A 12,128-nucleotide genomic window follows, 5' to 3' on the forward strand; every position below is an offset into this window, starting at 1 on the left:
TGTACCCGGTCAAAGCGCATGGTGCTATATTCCCCCAACCTCATCTCAAGCTCCAGGGAACGAAGTGCTCTTCGTTACATTTCCTCTTCCCTCTCCCCACAGAGAACAGTACCTCAATCCTCCGACATTCTGGACAAACAGTCTGCCACCACATTTGACTTCCCTGACCTGTAGTTCACTATGAAGTCATAAGGCTGCAGGGCCAGGTACCATCCCGCGATGCGCATTTTGGCCTCCCTCATGCGATGCAGCCACTGCAGAGCCCGATGATCTGTTTCCAGGAAGAAGTGCCGTCCCAGCAGATAATATCTGAGAGTGTCGATGGCCCACTTCATCGCCAAGCACTCCTTTTCCACTGTTGAGTACCTTGTCTCCCTTTCCAGCAGTTTTCGACTTAGAAACACCACTGGTCTCCTCTCTCCTTCCACCTCCTGCAGCAACACTGCTCCCAGGCCCACTCCAGAAGCGTCAGTCTGCAGGATGAACGGCTTCTCAAAGTCAGGACTGTGGAGGACTGGGTGAGTGCAGATGGCTTCCTTGAGGTCCCTGAAAGCTCTGTCACACTCATTCGTCCAATGAACCTTGCTTGAAGAAGAGGCTTTGGTTAGATCAGTCAGCACAACAGCTCTATCAGCAAATTGAGGCACAAACTTACGATACCAGTCCACCAACCCAAGGTTAATGGTGAGGCCGGCTGCCTCTATTTTCCGCAGCACCTGTTGCAGGTGAACCATATGCTCCTCCCATGTCTGGCTGAAAATAACTATATCATCCAGATATGCAGCCGTACAGTCAGACAAATCTCTCAGAACATGGTCCATTAGCCTTTTAAATGTGGCTGGCGCCCCCTGGAGACCAAAGGGCATGACCTTGAATTGATACATACCAAATGGTGTTCTGAAAGCTGTCATCTCCCTGGCATCTGGTGCTAAGGCGACCTGCCAGTAGCCTTTGCTGAGATCCAGAGTGGTGATGTACTGAGCTCTCCCAACTCTCTCCAGCAGATCATCAATCCGAGGCATTGGGTATGGATTCAAGTTGGACACTGTATTCAGATATCTGAAATCAATACAAAATCTGAGAGAACCATCTTTCTTTGGAAACAATACAATGAGACTGCACCTCTCACTGCAGGAAACCTCTATTATTCCCAGCTCTAACATCAGCTTAATTTCCTTTTGTAGCAGAGGCATCAGGAATCCTGTAGCTCTTCTGACGCACTGGGGCATCTCCCTTCAGCCGAATCCTGTGTTGCACCAGTGAAGTGAAACCTGGTGTTTCTCTGAAGAGCTCTGGGTCAAGCAGGGGTTTCAACTCTGCCTGCCGAGTGAGAGACAGATGTGACAGGTCCACCTCTGGTGGCTCCGCTGTGGTGGTGGTGGCTGGAAAGAACTTGTCCACGGTATCCTCCTCTTTCACCGCACGGACCAAAAACTGCTGGCGCAAAGGCTCCGGGCACACCTGGAACTCCTTCAGCAGGTTAACATGAAAAGTCTGGTATTTTTTAAACCTGTCGGGCAAAAAAATTCATATGTGACCTTACCCACACGTTTACTGATTTCCTATGGTCCATGCCACTTAGTCAGCAACTTGCAGTCACTGGTTGGCAGCAGCAACAGTACTTTTTGGCCTGGATGAAAGACTAGCTCTCTGGCCTTCCGATCATACCACACTTTCTGGTTTCGTTGAGCTGACTCCATGTGTTCATGTGCAAGTGCTGTCATCTCCTCCAGTCGCTTGATCATTTTTACCACATATGCTACCACATTTTCTCCTTCCGGCTTTGACCTCTCCCAGTAGTCTCTCAGCAGGTCCAGCGGTCCTCTCACCTGGCGGCCGTACAATAGATCAAAGTGGGAGAAACCTGTGGATGCTTGTGGGACCTCTCTGTAGGCAAACAGCAGGTATGGCAGCCAGCGATTCCAATCAGAACCTGTGTGAGACACAAACTTGCGCAGCATGTTTTTCATTGTCCGGTTATAGCGCTCCACCAGCCCATCCGTCACGGGTGGTCTTAATGCCCTTCATTCCTAACAGTTGATAAACCTGCTGCAACAGTTTGGACAAAAAATTTGGCCCACAGTCTGTTAGGATTTCCTTGGGGATGCCCACTCTAGAAAAAAGCTGTAAAAGGCAATCCGCTACCTGTCTAGCTTTGAAAGACCTGAGAAGGAAGGCTTCAGGGTAGCGTGTGGCATAGTCACAAATAACCAAAATGTAACGGTGGCCTGAGGAACTTTTCTCAAGTGGGCCTACAATGTCCATGCCTATCCTCCTAAAAGGTGTGTCAATAATGGGCAAAGACTGTAATTGGGCACGTGTCACTCCTTTAGCAGGGGTTAGTTGGCAGATTTCACAAGAAGCACAGAACTGAGATACTTGAGTGTACATCCCTGGCCAAACAAAGCGGCTTCCAATCCTGTTGAGAATTTTCTGGGAAGCCATGTGACCTGCCCATGGAAGTGAATGACCCAACTCCATAACTCTCTGTCTGAACTGTGGCAGTGCTAAAGTCTCAGTTTTTCCTGTTTTCTGATAGAGAAGGCTCTCTTTTACTATGTAGGTGGCATCATGTAAACAGCTTGGGTTATTTTGCTGAACCCCCTCCACCTCTGTCACCTTCCCAAACCACTGCTTCAATGTAGCATCTTGTTTTTGTCGTGAGCTCAGATCTGGGGAAAACTCAAAATCAAGCAGTCCAGGGGGTGTAGGAGAGCTTTGTGCTCCTTGTCTAAACGAACCCTTTAGCTTCTCCTGTCTTCTTTGGGCTGTTGATTTTTTTGGTTTAACTGGCCCTGCTTTCCAGTGAACCCCAAAGAACGGTAGCTCTCTGAGGTCGCCCCCTGCACTCTGTGCTCTGGTGGTGACATTACATGGTTTTACAGGCAATGTGACTGGATTAGTCAGTGGCTCGCTGAAATCGGCTACTGAACTTTGACCTTCATCCCTGCTCCCATCAGGTTTACATAGTTGCTGGGTCATAAGGCCATAGAGTGTGGTACATCATTGCCTAGAATCACTGTATATGGCAATGTTGGAGCTAATGCCACAGTCAACAGGAAAGTCTGCCCCCCCCCCCCCAGTCGGATAAACTTCAGCTGTAGGATAAACATGTTCATCTCCATGAATAGAGCTTATCCGTGATTTATCTTGACTCCCCTTTCTCTGGGGATCAAACTGGACAAAACTACTGTCTGAAAGCATGCTGAGTCAAGTAGTGCTATCTCACACTGTCCATTGATCAACACTGGGGCTGTACGGCCTGCATCCCTTACTGTACCCCCTGTGGCTGGTCTTGGAGCGGAACAAAGAAGAGATGGTCTAGGGTGGCTCAAAGCTGGGCAAAATGGTTTTGTGTGACCTAAACCATTACAGTGGTAACATCTAACCTCTTGTTTAGGGGTTCGAGGGGGAGGTTTTTTTAGCATGGCTTGTGGCCTGGAGAGTAAACTGCCTATCATTTGAAAACCCTCTACCCCATGGCTGACCAGAAACCTGTTCACCCCCAGGGGACCTACCTGAATGGGCCTGGTTCTCCCAGCCGAAGGTGGTAGCTCGGCTTCCTCTCCTGGCTGATGTGAAGACCTCTGCCAGGCATGCAGCTTCCTCTGCAGTCCCAGGGCCGTGCTCTCTGATCCAGATCTCCAGCTCTGGGGGGACCATCCTCAGGAACTGTTCAAGAATAATAGTCTCTGACAGTTCTTTAACTGTGGATTTCTCTCGCTTGACCCATTTGCAGAAGAGGTCTTTCAGACGCACATACAGCTCTCGTGGAGTTTCACCAGGCTCAATCTTGAGAGAGTGGAATCGTCTACGGTAGGTATCAGATGTAATTTCATATTTTGCCAAAATTGCTGCTTTAACTTTTTCGTATTGTTCTGAGTCTTTCAGGTCCATCAGAACATAAGCACTGCATGCTTTGCCAGTCAGTAACGGAACCAGCCGCACTGCCCATCCATCTTTAGGCCAGCGACATACTCGGGCCATTCTCTCAAAAGTGGTTAGGAAATGCTCAATGTCATCATCTGGAGCAAATGGCAGCAGTTTGGGATCCCTCCGTTGTGTGAAATCCCAACTTGTCGGGCTCATCCTCTCATCTGGGTCATCAGAATCCCCATCATGGTTGTCACGACCATTGTCATCATCACCTCGTTGTGGAGGGTGGATTCCATCCCTCGTGTCCAGCTCTGTTCTTTGGTCATCATAGCCACTTGCTGCTGCATTTGGGAGACTTGATGCTGCGTGCATCTCCATCTCTGTTCTTGACAGGAGGACTCTGTCTCTGTTTGCTGGTCTGTTATCTGTTTGTGCTTGAATGAGTGACTTCACCAGACCAGCTAGTTCATCAAGCTTTTCTTCTGTCTTTGCGCCCGTCCTGATGTCTGGAGCACATGCTCCGCTTGGCCATTTTTCTTTCCTTGCAATGGCATCTTTTGCTGTAACGTGGATCCCACTTCTGACACCACTTGTTAGGACGACCACACTTATGGATGGACCGTACAGCAAAAGAAGACCAAGGCAGGATAGTTGCGTGTCACAGACGGGTTTATTGTGGTCTCACAATGGCACACGTCCTCCAACTCATGCAGCAACCACACGGGAAAACACTCTCCCCACTGATAACAAAATGGCTCCTTATATAGGGTGCCTAGTTAAGGAGGGAGAAACCATTCCCCATGCTGACATGCTCTCCTTTGACAACACTTTTCTTTTATCATCATACCCACCATTCTCCCATATACACACCCCCACACACATTTATTTACAAACACCCCCTCATCCCCAATTCCAGCACTTTACAATAATCACATACACTAATCTTCCCACACCCACACTAATCACCACTTGGATGCTCCCGGAACTATAAATATGGTGCTTGTTTCCTGGGGAGGCCTTTTGCCCGAACACCCTGGTGACAAAAGAGACTGGTGAGTACCATTACACACACAAACACACACTTTACCCATCCCAATATACTAACACACACTATTGCACAACATATGATATTAGTCACATCTCATCTTAGCGTTCAGTTACCACAAATGCACATTAACTCTCATGTCCCTCTTTTGCAGGTGGAACCATTTGGCCATCACAGAACCTACCAGCTCAGATTTAAAAAGGACAATAAATGTATTACCAATCGATAAAGATGAACTGTTTTTAAGTGTGCACATATGCCATGTGCAAACTCTGCAAATCTAATAAAGTGCAACCGCTTACAAACGCATGTGCAATTATTAAAGTGCATGTACCCGGTCAAAGCGCATGGTGCAATATTCCCCAAACCTCATCTCAAGCTCCAGGGAACGAAGTCCTCTTCGTTACAGTCACTCTTCAGATTTGTCTGATTTCATAAATATATATTAGTCCTTCACATTAACTGCAACAATCATCTTCTAGATCATTTGCAATAAACCAGGGAATATGAAACAAATTGTACTGAAAGCAAGCTTTGATCATTTTAAATGTATTTTTTTTGTTTCTCTTATTGAGGAACCCTCACTTTGATTCATAATCTTCCCTCAGGCTGAATACGAGCACTAATTTCCTCTCTGGATGTGGGCCACATAGATATATATAAAGGCTAGACGTGGAACTTAGGGGACCGAACTTAAATGAAAGGTCTATTGACCGAAAGGAAATTAAGGTCCGAGAACCAAATAATATAAAATGACAACGGAAATGAGAACGATAACAGAAATTTAAGTCGCAGGACCAACAGAAATTAAAATGGTGTAGCAACGACAAAGTAAATTAAATTAAATGGTCAACTAAACTAAAGGTCGCCGGACCAAGTTAAGCCATGGTGAGAGCAGGGCCTAGGTGTGGAACTTAGTAAAAGGTCGCGGGGACCGAACTTAAATGAAAGGTCTATTGACCGAAAGGAAATTAAGGTCCGAGAACCAAATAATATAAAATGACAACGGAAATGAGAACGATAACAGAAATTTAAGTCGCAGGACCAACAGAAATTAAAATGGTGTAGCAACCACAAAGTAAATTAAATTGCATGGCCAACTAAACTAAAGGTCGCCGGACCAAGTTAAGCCATGGTGAGAGCAGGGCCTAGATGTGGAGCTTAGAAAAAGGTCGCAGGAACCGAAACTTAAATGAAAGGTCTATTTACCGAAAGGAAATTAAGGTCCGACAACCAAATAATATAAAATGACGACGGAAATGAGAACGATAACAAAAATTTAAGTCGCAGGACCAACAGAAATTAAAATTGGTGTAGCAACCACAAATAAATTAAATTGCATGGCCAACTTACTAAAGGTCGCCGGACCAGTTAAGCCATGGTGAGTGCAGGGTCCGCTGGACCGAAAGTAAATAGAGTGCATGCATACATTGCTGCATGTATGGGGTCCTTCAGACCTAGCAGGGTCAGCAAGACCGCGTAGCAATGAGCATAGAGATTGCCCGGGTGTGTTACGTGAATAGTTATCTGTAAAGCTAGCATAACTCACGCGGAGTGAGCAGAGCATACAAACCACCACCAGTTATATGCATGACTTACCGATATCAGGGTTTGAAAATTTGAGTCGAAAAGGAGTGTGCGTTTTGTTTGAGACGGATTTAGGGAGTGACAGCAGAAAACAATCTTCCAAATTGCTGTGGCGGAACGAAAGAACATCTTAGCTGGCTGGAGAGTAGTACTAATATCCTGAATGCGTGAGCTGAGTAGAGTGCGGCGATAGTTGCTTTATTAAGGCCTTCGATAGATCCAAGTTACCAGGATGAGGAATGCAGGACAAATGCTAATAAAAGGCTTGTTTTGTAGAAGCCAGTTGCAACATGGGAGGGGGCCACCGCTTACTTTGAAAATCCCCCAAAAAGACTCACGAATGGAGTGCATTTGTGAATGACTGCAGATGAAGTAAATTTTTTTTTTTTTTTTATATCCGTTTATTTATTTAATATTTTATTTATATTTAACTAATATTTTATTTAATCTGTATTTTATTTATACTTTATTATTATTATTATATATAAATATTTTTTTTAAGTTAATTATATTTAATTAAATTGTGTTGAATCTATATACATTTTTATTATTTATTTGATTACATATATATATATTTTTTTTTTTTCGTGCAATTTCCGAGTCCCATCTTAGATTTTTTTTTTTTTGTTTTTATTATTTTAAATGAGCTTCATGAAGGATGATTGGCATCGCGGAGTGTTGTTGAAGGAGCTGCTGCTGCTGCTGCTGCATGACGTCTTTAGCTGCAAGGGAGGAATTTTGTTAGCAGACCATAAAGTGAAATACGAGGTACGCAAATGTGTTGTGTGTTGTTGGGTTTCTCTAGTCACGGCTGCTCGGCTCAGAGCAGAAACTGCGCTTGGTTCGTGCCAAGAAGGAGTTTATATGTCCTCCTCCACTCTACTCTCGCTTGAACTAATAACCACTCATCACTAGTTACCGGGACCTGATCAAAACGTGAAGTAACTTATGTTGTTTGAACTCGTTCAAGAGTTTAAGCGGAGTCAGCCTTTGAACGTCATGGAATGTACTCGATAATTTGCACTCGATACGACACGTGACTCTCCCGGTCATTGTGAAGATGAGCAGAGTGACATGAATTCATGTATTTACCAATTAGACAGGAAACCCTAGCAACAATAAGGAAATTGCTGAGAATATGGCAACTTATTGGTGGTCTGCACCTGAAGTCGGGTGCGTAATTCCCAGCGCCGCCAAGGATACATTTATGAACTGATTTATGTCTGCTTAAGGAGGCTAAGCGCCTTGACCTGCGAGTTTATTCATTTATTTGCTTTGTCGACCGCCTAGGTCTCATTATTCCTCATGTTGGAGATACCAGACCGCAGAAGGGATGTGAGATCAACGCTTGTCTCCTGCGCATGTAAAATCCGTCATGGGATCGAGCGCCCGACGACTGACTGGGATTAGAGTCTTGTGGCTGTTAGGAACTAGCTATTGGAATGTACGAACTCCAAAGTTCATTGATTTAAATTTGGAGACTTTTTAATTATGCGACTGGGCCTGTTGGTGCGCTGGGGACATGAGGGGAACAATTTGATGCTTAAATTGTTGTGTGCATCCTTGCCAGCATATTACACGCGATTCCAGAGGATACCACTGGACGGCCCATCTGATAATTCAGACTGTGTAGGACTCCTGGAATTGCATGACCTAAATAGTGTGCGACGCGCTGGAGGATGTTACCGTTTTATTAATTTTTAAGATTTACGCAGAAGAGACAGCGCGGCCTGTAGATTGTCAATGTGCCCATCCATCGAGTACGGTGTGACGCCGTATGTTTCCATGTTCACTGATGCGAGAATTTGATGAAATTCACTACCAGTATTCATTTATTTTATATTTATTTATAGTATATATATAAGTGCATATTGCGTCTGGCGTCCACAGAGCGTAAATTTCTGAGGACGTGCACGACTGACGTTCCAATGGACTCAGGATGTGCGAGACTGCATCAGGTGCACGCGCACCTGTACTCATTTAGAAGATATGTAATTAGCCCAGTTCAGGTGTGCATAGCATGCTTTATGCACGGCGCGGTTTATGATTCTGAAGGATGCATTGCTTCCCGTCTCAGATTTAGAGGGCTAAATGCACAGATACGTAGAGTTATTGACTCTACCGACGAAGCGGACTGTGTTCTCGTTAATGCTGAAGCACGAGGAACAGCTGACGTCTCTATTTGAACACGGGACACACTCGCCGAGCGCGACTTGTCCGCAGTATTAGCGCAGAGTGACGATGTGCTGCTCGGTGGGGACCGGGGACTGCAAAGTGGTCTTCGGAATATTATCTAAAGCTAAAGTAGTAGCATGAGTGTTTAAAGAATGATGTTATACTTATCTTCGGTAGGGGCTTTAGAAGAGGTCGCTTGTTAAAACTATTCCCGACCGCGACCGACTCGGGGGGGAGGGAGACCCGCTAGACCCGCTGGATCGTGCTCCAACCTGCGATCCGGTAGAATCTCGGATGGTTTATTTGAACCGCTGGGTCACGGAGCCGAAGAGGAGGTCTGAAGCTGGCATGATGACGCGATGTGTGAAACTTAGCGAGGAGGAAGTCAGCCTCCCCGTGCGAACACGTCGGGTTCGCTCGGCGCGAGCTCCTGCACCGGCGATCAGTAGAGTTGAACGATCTTTTGGCTGATGGATCCGAACCTCATCGGGAGTAAACTGTGTCAGGATCCGACGTCGAGATGAACGATGTGAATAAACTAGATGCTCAACTACGCGTGCCTCTGAGAGCCGCTGACCGTTTCGTGAGACGCTGAATGATGGCAGGCTGAGGAAGAGAGGAAAGGGACTTTTAAAGTTAGGCAGCTGCTAGATGACTGGCTGACAGAGCCCGCGCCCGACCTGATTGGATGATAAGGCACACCCCCGATCAGATGATCACTAGGCAGGCTAAGTCCTCCATTGGGCGTTCCTATGTATAAGAACACCCCTGATCAGCTGATCGTCTGCAGGTTAAGTCTTCCTGACTGAACTTACGCTAGCTTCATATCACCAGATGTGCTTTAAGGTAACGCCCATGTCATCTGGTGATAGTCCGAACACAGAATAAACGCTATAAATGTTATACCAGGCTTTACAAATCTGACGCTCCTCTTCATAGGAGACACAGGGAGCATTGAAGAACACACACGCGTCACCAGCTCCACTCGAAATGCTTTTGTTTGTCGCTGGTGATCATTACAACACGCACACACCAAACCAGTGCTACATGTAAACATCCCTCACATCAACGAGGCTCGAGGGGTGTTTTCATGAGTTAAGTTGGTGAACGTGCATCTAATGGACGTGTGGAGCTTCACGTGTCCTCCTGTGGCTGCTGGTTAAAGTCAGCAGACGGGATTTTAAAAGATGTTCTCGTTGTTGACGATGATAAGGTTCTGCCATCGGAGAATGAAAACAACCCAACCGCTCATCACAGAACGGGTGTGTTGGTTTTTCGTAGCTTCTGTAATGCAAGTGTTGTTTATCTGTGTGAAATCAACAGATGATCTGTCCGAAGTGTGTCGAATGCGTTGTCAACATGACATGTGGGACGAGGCTAAATATAAATGTGAAAAAATTCCACCACGGGAATCGATCTGCTGTGGTCCACATAAAAATAAACGTAGTGACTGTCCACTGTACCACTGATCAGAGTGATAAATAGATTCACCTGTATGCTTTTATCACTGTGAAGCCTGTGCACAACTTAACATGCGTTATTGTTTCAGGGAACACGCCCAGGTTAACTTGTGACAGTCAAAATGTAACCGTAAACTCAGAGTTATCGGTCACACGTCACACATTTGGACACCGCTGCGCCCGTGTGCTTAGCACACGCACGACATCATGAAAAACGGCTGTATCCTGCACTCATACAAAGCAGAAGCCACAAAAGAGTTTGTGTGCTTACTATGAGTCTGCGTTTCATGTGCTTGTTGATATCATGGTTGGTATGAAGCAAGTATACAAACACGAGTAATGAGAGGCTTGTAAGAGCTTGTAGTCGGAAAAAAATACTAGTATCATGGTTTGGGGTAAGGTCTTTTATTGAGTGTCTAAATGCAACACAGACATCTGCGCACTCATCTTCACTTTCATCAATCAATCACATTTTATTTGTATAGCCCATAATCACAAATCACAATTTGTCTCATAGGGCTTTAACATGATGTGACATCCTCTGTCCTTAACCCTCAACAAGAGTAAGGAAAAACTACTAAAAACCCTTTTAACAGGGTAAAAATACGTAGAAACCTCAGAGACACGGGAGGATCCGTCTCCCAGGACGGACAGAAGTGCAATAGATGTCAAGTGTAGGAGAACATCATCAACATTAAAGTTTTCAGCAGCATTGATGAGGGTAAACATGTCTGACATTTTATCAATCAATCAAGCTACCTTAAAAGCAAGGAGCAGGTCAAAAATAAATACTAATAAACAGGTTTAAATACACAATGGGCAATAAAAAGGTGCCTCCACAGGTGGTTGCCCAACACAGCTTCTGTGGAACCATTGATCACAAGGTGTGCAAGCAATCTGGAAGTAGAGAAAAGAATCTGTATGGCAGTACCATAACTAAGACGTGCATCAACTGAAAGTGCTTAAAATCTGCCTTACCCATTGCACATCTGTGTCATATGAACCACACGCTCGGCATAGGTTGGTCAAATCATCTGTTCATGAAACATAGTTATGTTATTTTTTTCCTAATGAATAGCTCACGTTTTACAATAGCTAATAAAAACAAATAAGGGACAAACCTGTTTCTTTGATCAGCCGTTTGCCTATCTGCGTCCTCATCCTTAAAATGGAAGACTTGTCAAAAACGTCCTCCATGTCCTCTTCATTAAGAATCATGTCTGCTAACTGGAACAAGAAACAAGTGGAAAACACAGGAATGCGTAAATGGTCCAACCATTTATTTCTGAACGTACTGATCAAGCACCTTCACTTACTTTACACACAATAACACCACATGAGGTTGCATCAACTTGTCGAGCGTGTGGTACTGTTTGACTGGACCAGCGTGAGCAGTTGTGGCCCCGCTGAAAGCCCTGTGCAGCATAGGAATAATTAATAGCACGTTCAAAATTCTATGAACACCCTCCACACCAGGGCCCCCCTTACCTGTTTACTGCAGTGCATTTTTTTAATGCTTTCTCGCTAGCCCCAAATGGATCAACATAAACGGACTGCCTCTTTTTAGGATACATCACCTGGACAAATTCGAAAATCAACAAGGAATTATTCTAACAACAGGAGCTGTATATTGTGATTATAGCCAAAGCCCCTTACAGTTAGTGTCCAGTGATGGTGCTCGCAGACAGCTCCTTCCTCAGTCCTTTATTTTTACCTCTCCAAATGTCTGCCTGCCTCTGAGAAATTACTCAGCGCAATTGTTAGGTGGAATAAAATGGAATCAAATTTGAACCCACTTCTAAATAAAAAATCCAAATGCTGAAAACTTTGCTTACTTCACTTTCCACAAGTGCATCTGGACGAAGGTGTTCCTGGAGGTTCCGTGTAAACAGTTTGTAAGGGCCTGCTTTGCTCCACAACACCTCCGGCATTTTCCCAGCCCAAATGTTGTGTACCACTATGTAGAAAAAAGTTGACATATTACT

The 12,128-nt window shown here is 45.1% G+C and overlaps 1 long non-coding RNA gene across 1 annotated transcript; it reads right to left on the reverse strand.

Moving 5' to 3' along the window:
* Positions 1 to 10,789: 10,789 nt before the first annotated feature.
* Positions 10,790 to 11,550, reverse strand: LOC133973180 (uncharacterized). Its single transcript, XR_009924539.1, has 4 exons — positions 11,460 to 11,550; positions 11,265 to 11,370; positions 11,122 to 11,177; positions 10,790 to 11,040 (listed from the first exon to the last, which is right to left on the reverse strand). It is a non-coding gene; the product is annotated as an uncharacterized LOC133973180 (long non-coding RNA).
* Between the last annotated feature and the right edge of the window lie 578 nt (positions 11,551 to 12,128).

The sequence above is a fragment of the Platichthys flesus genome, chromosome 18 (genome assembly GCF_949316205.1).
Source record: "Platichthys flesus chromosome 18, fPlaFle2.1, whole genome shotgun sequence".
Taxonomy (NCBI): domain Eukaryota; kingdom Metazoa; phylum Chordata; class Actinopteri; order Pleuronectiformes; family Pleuronectidae; genus Platichthys; species Platichthys flesus.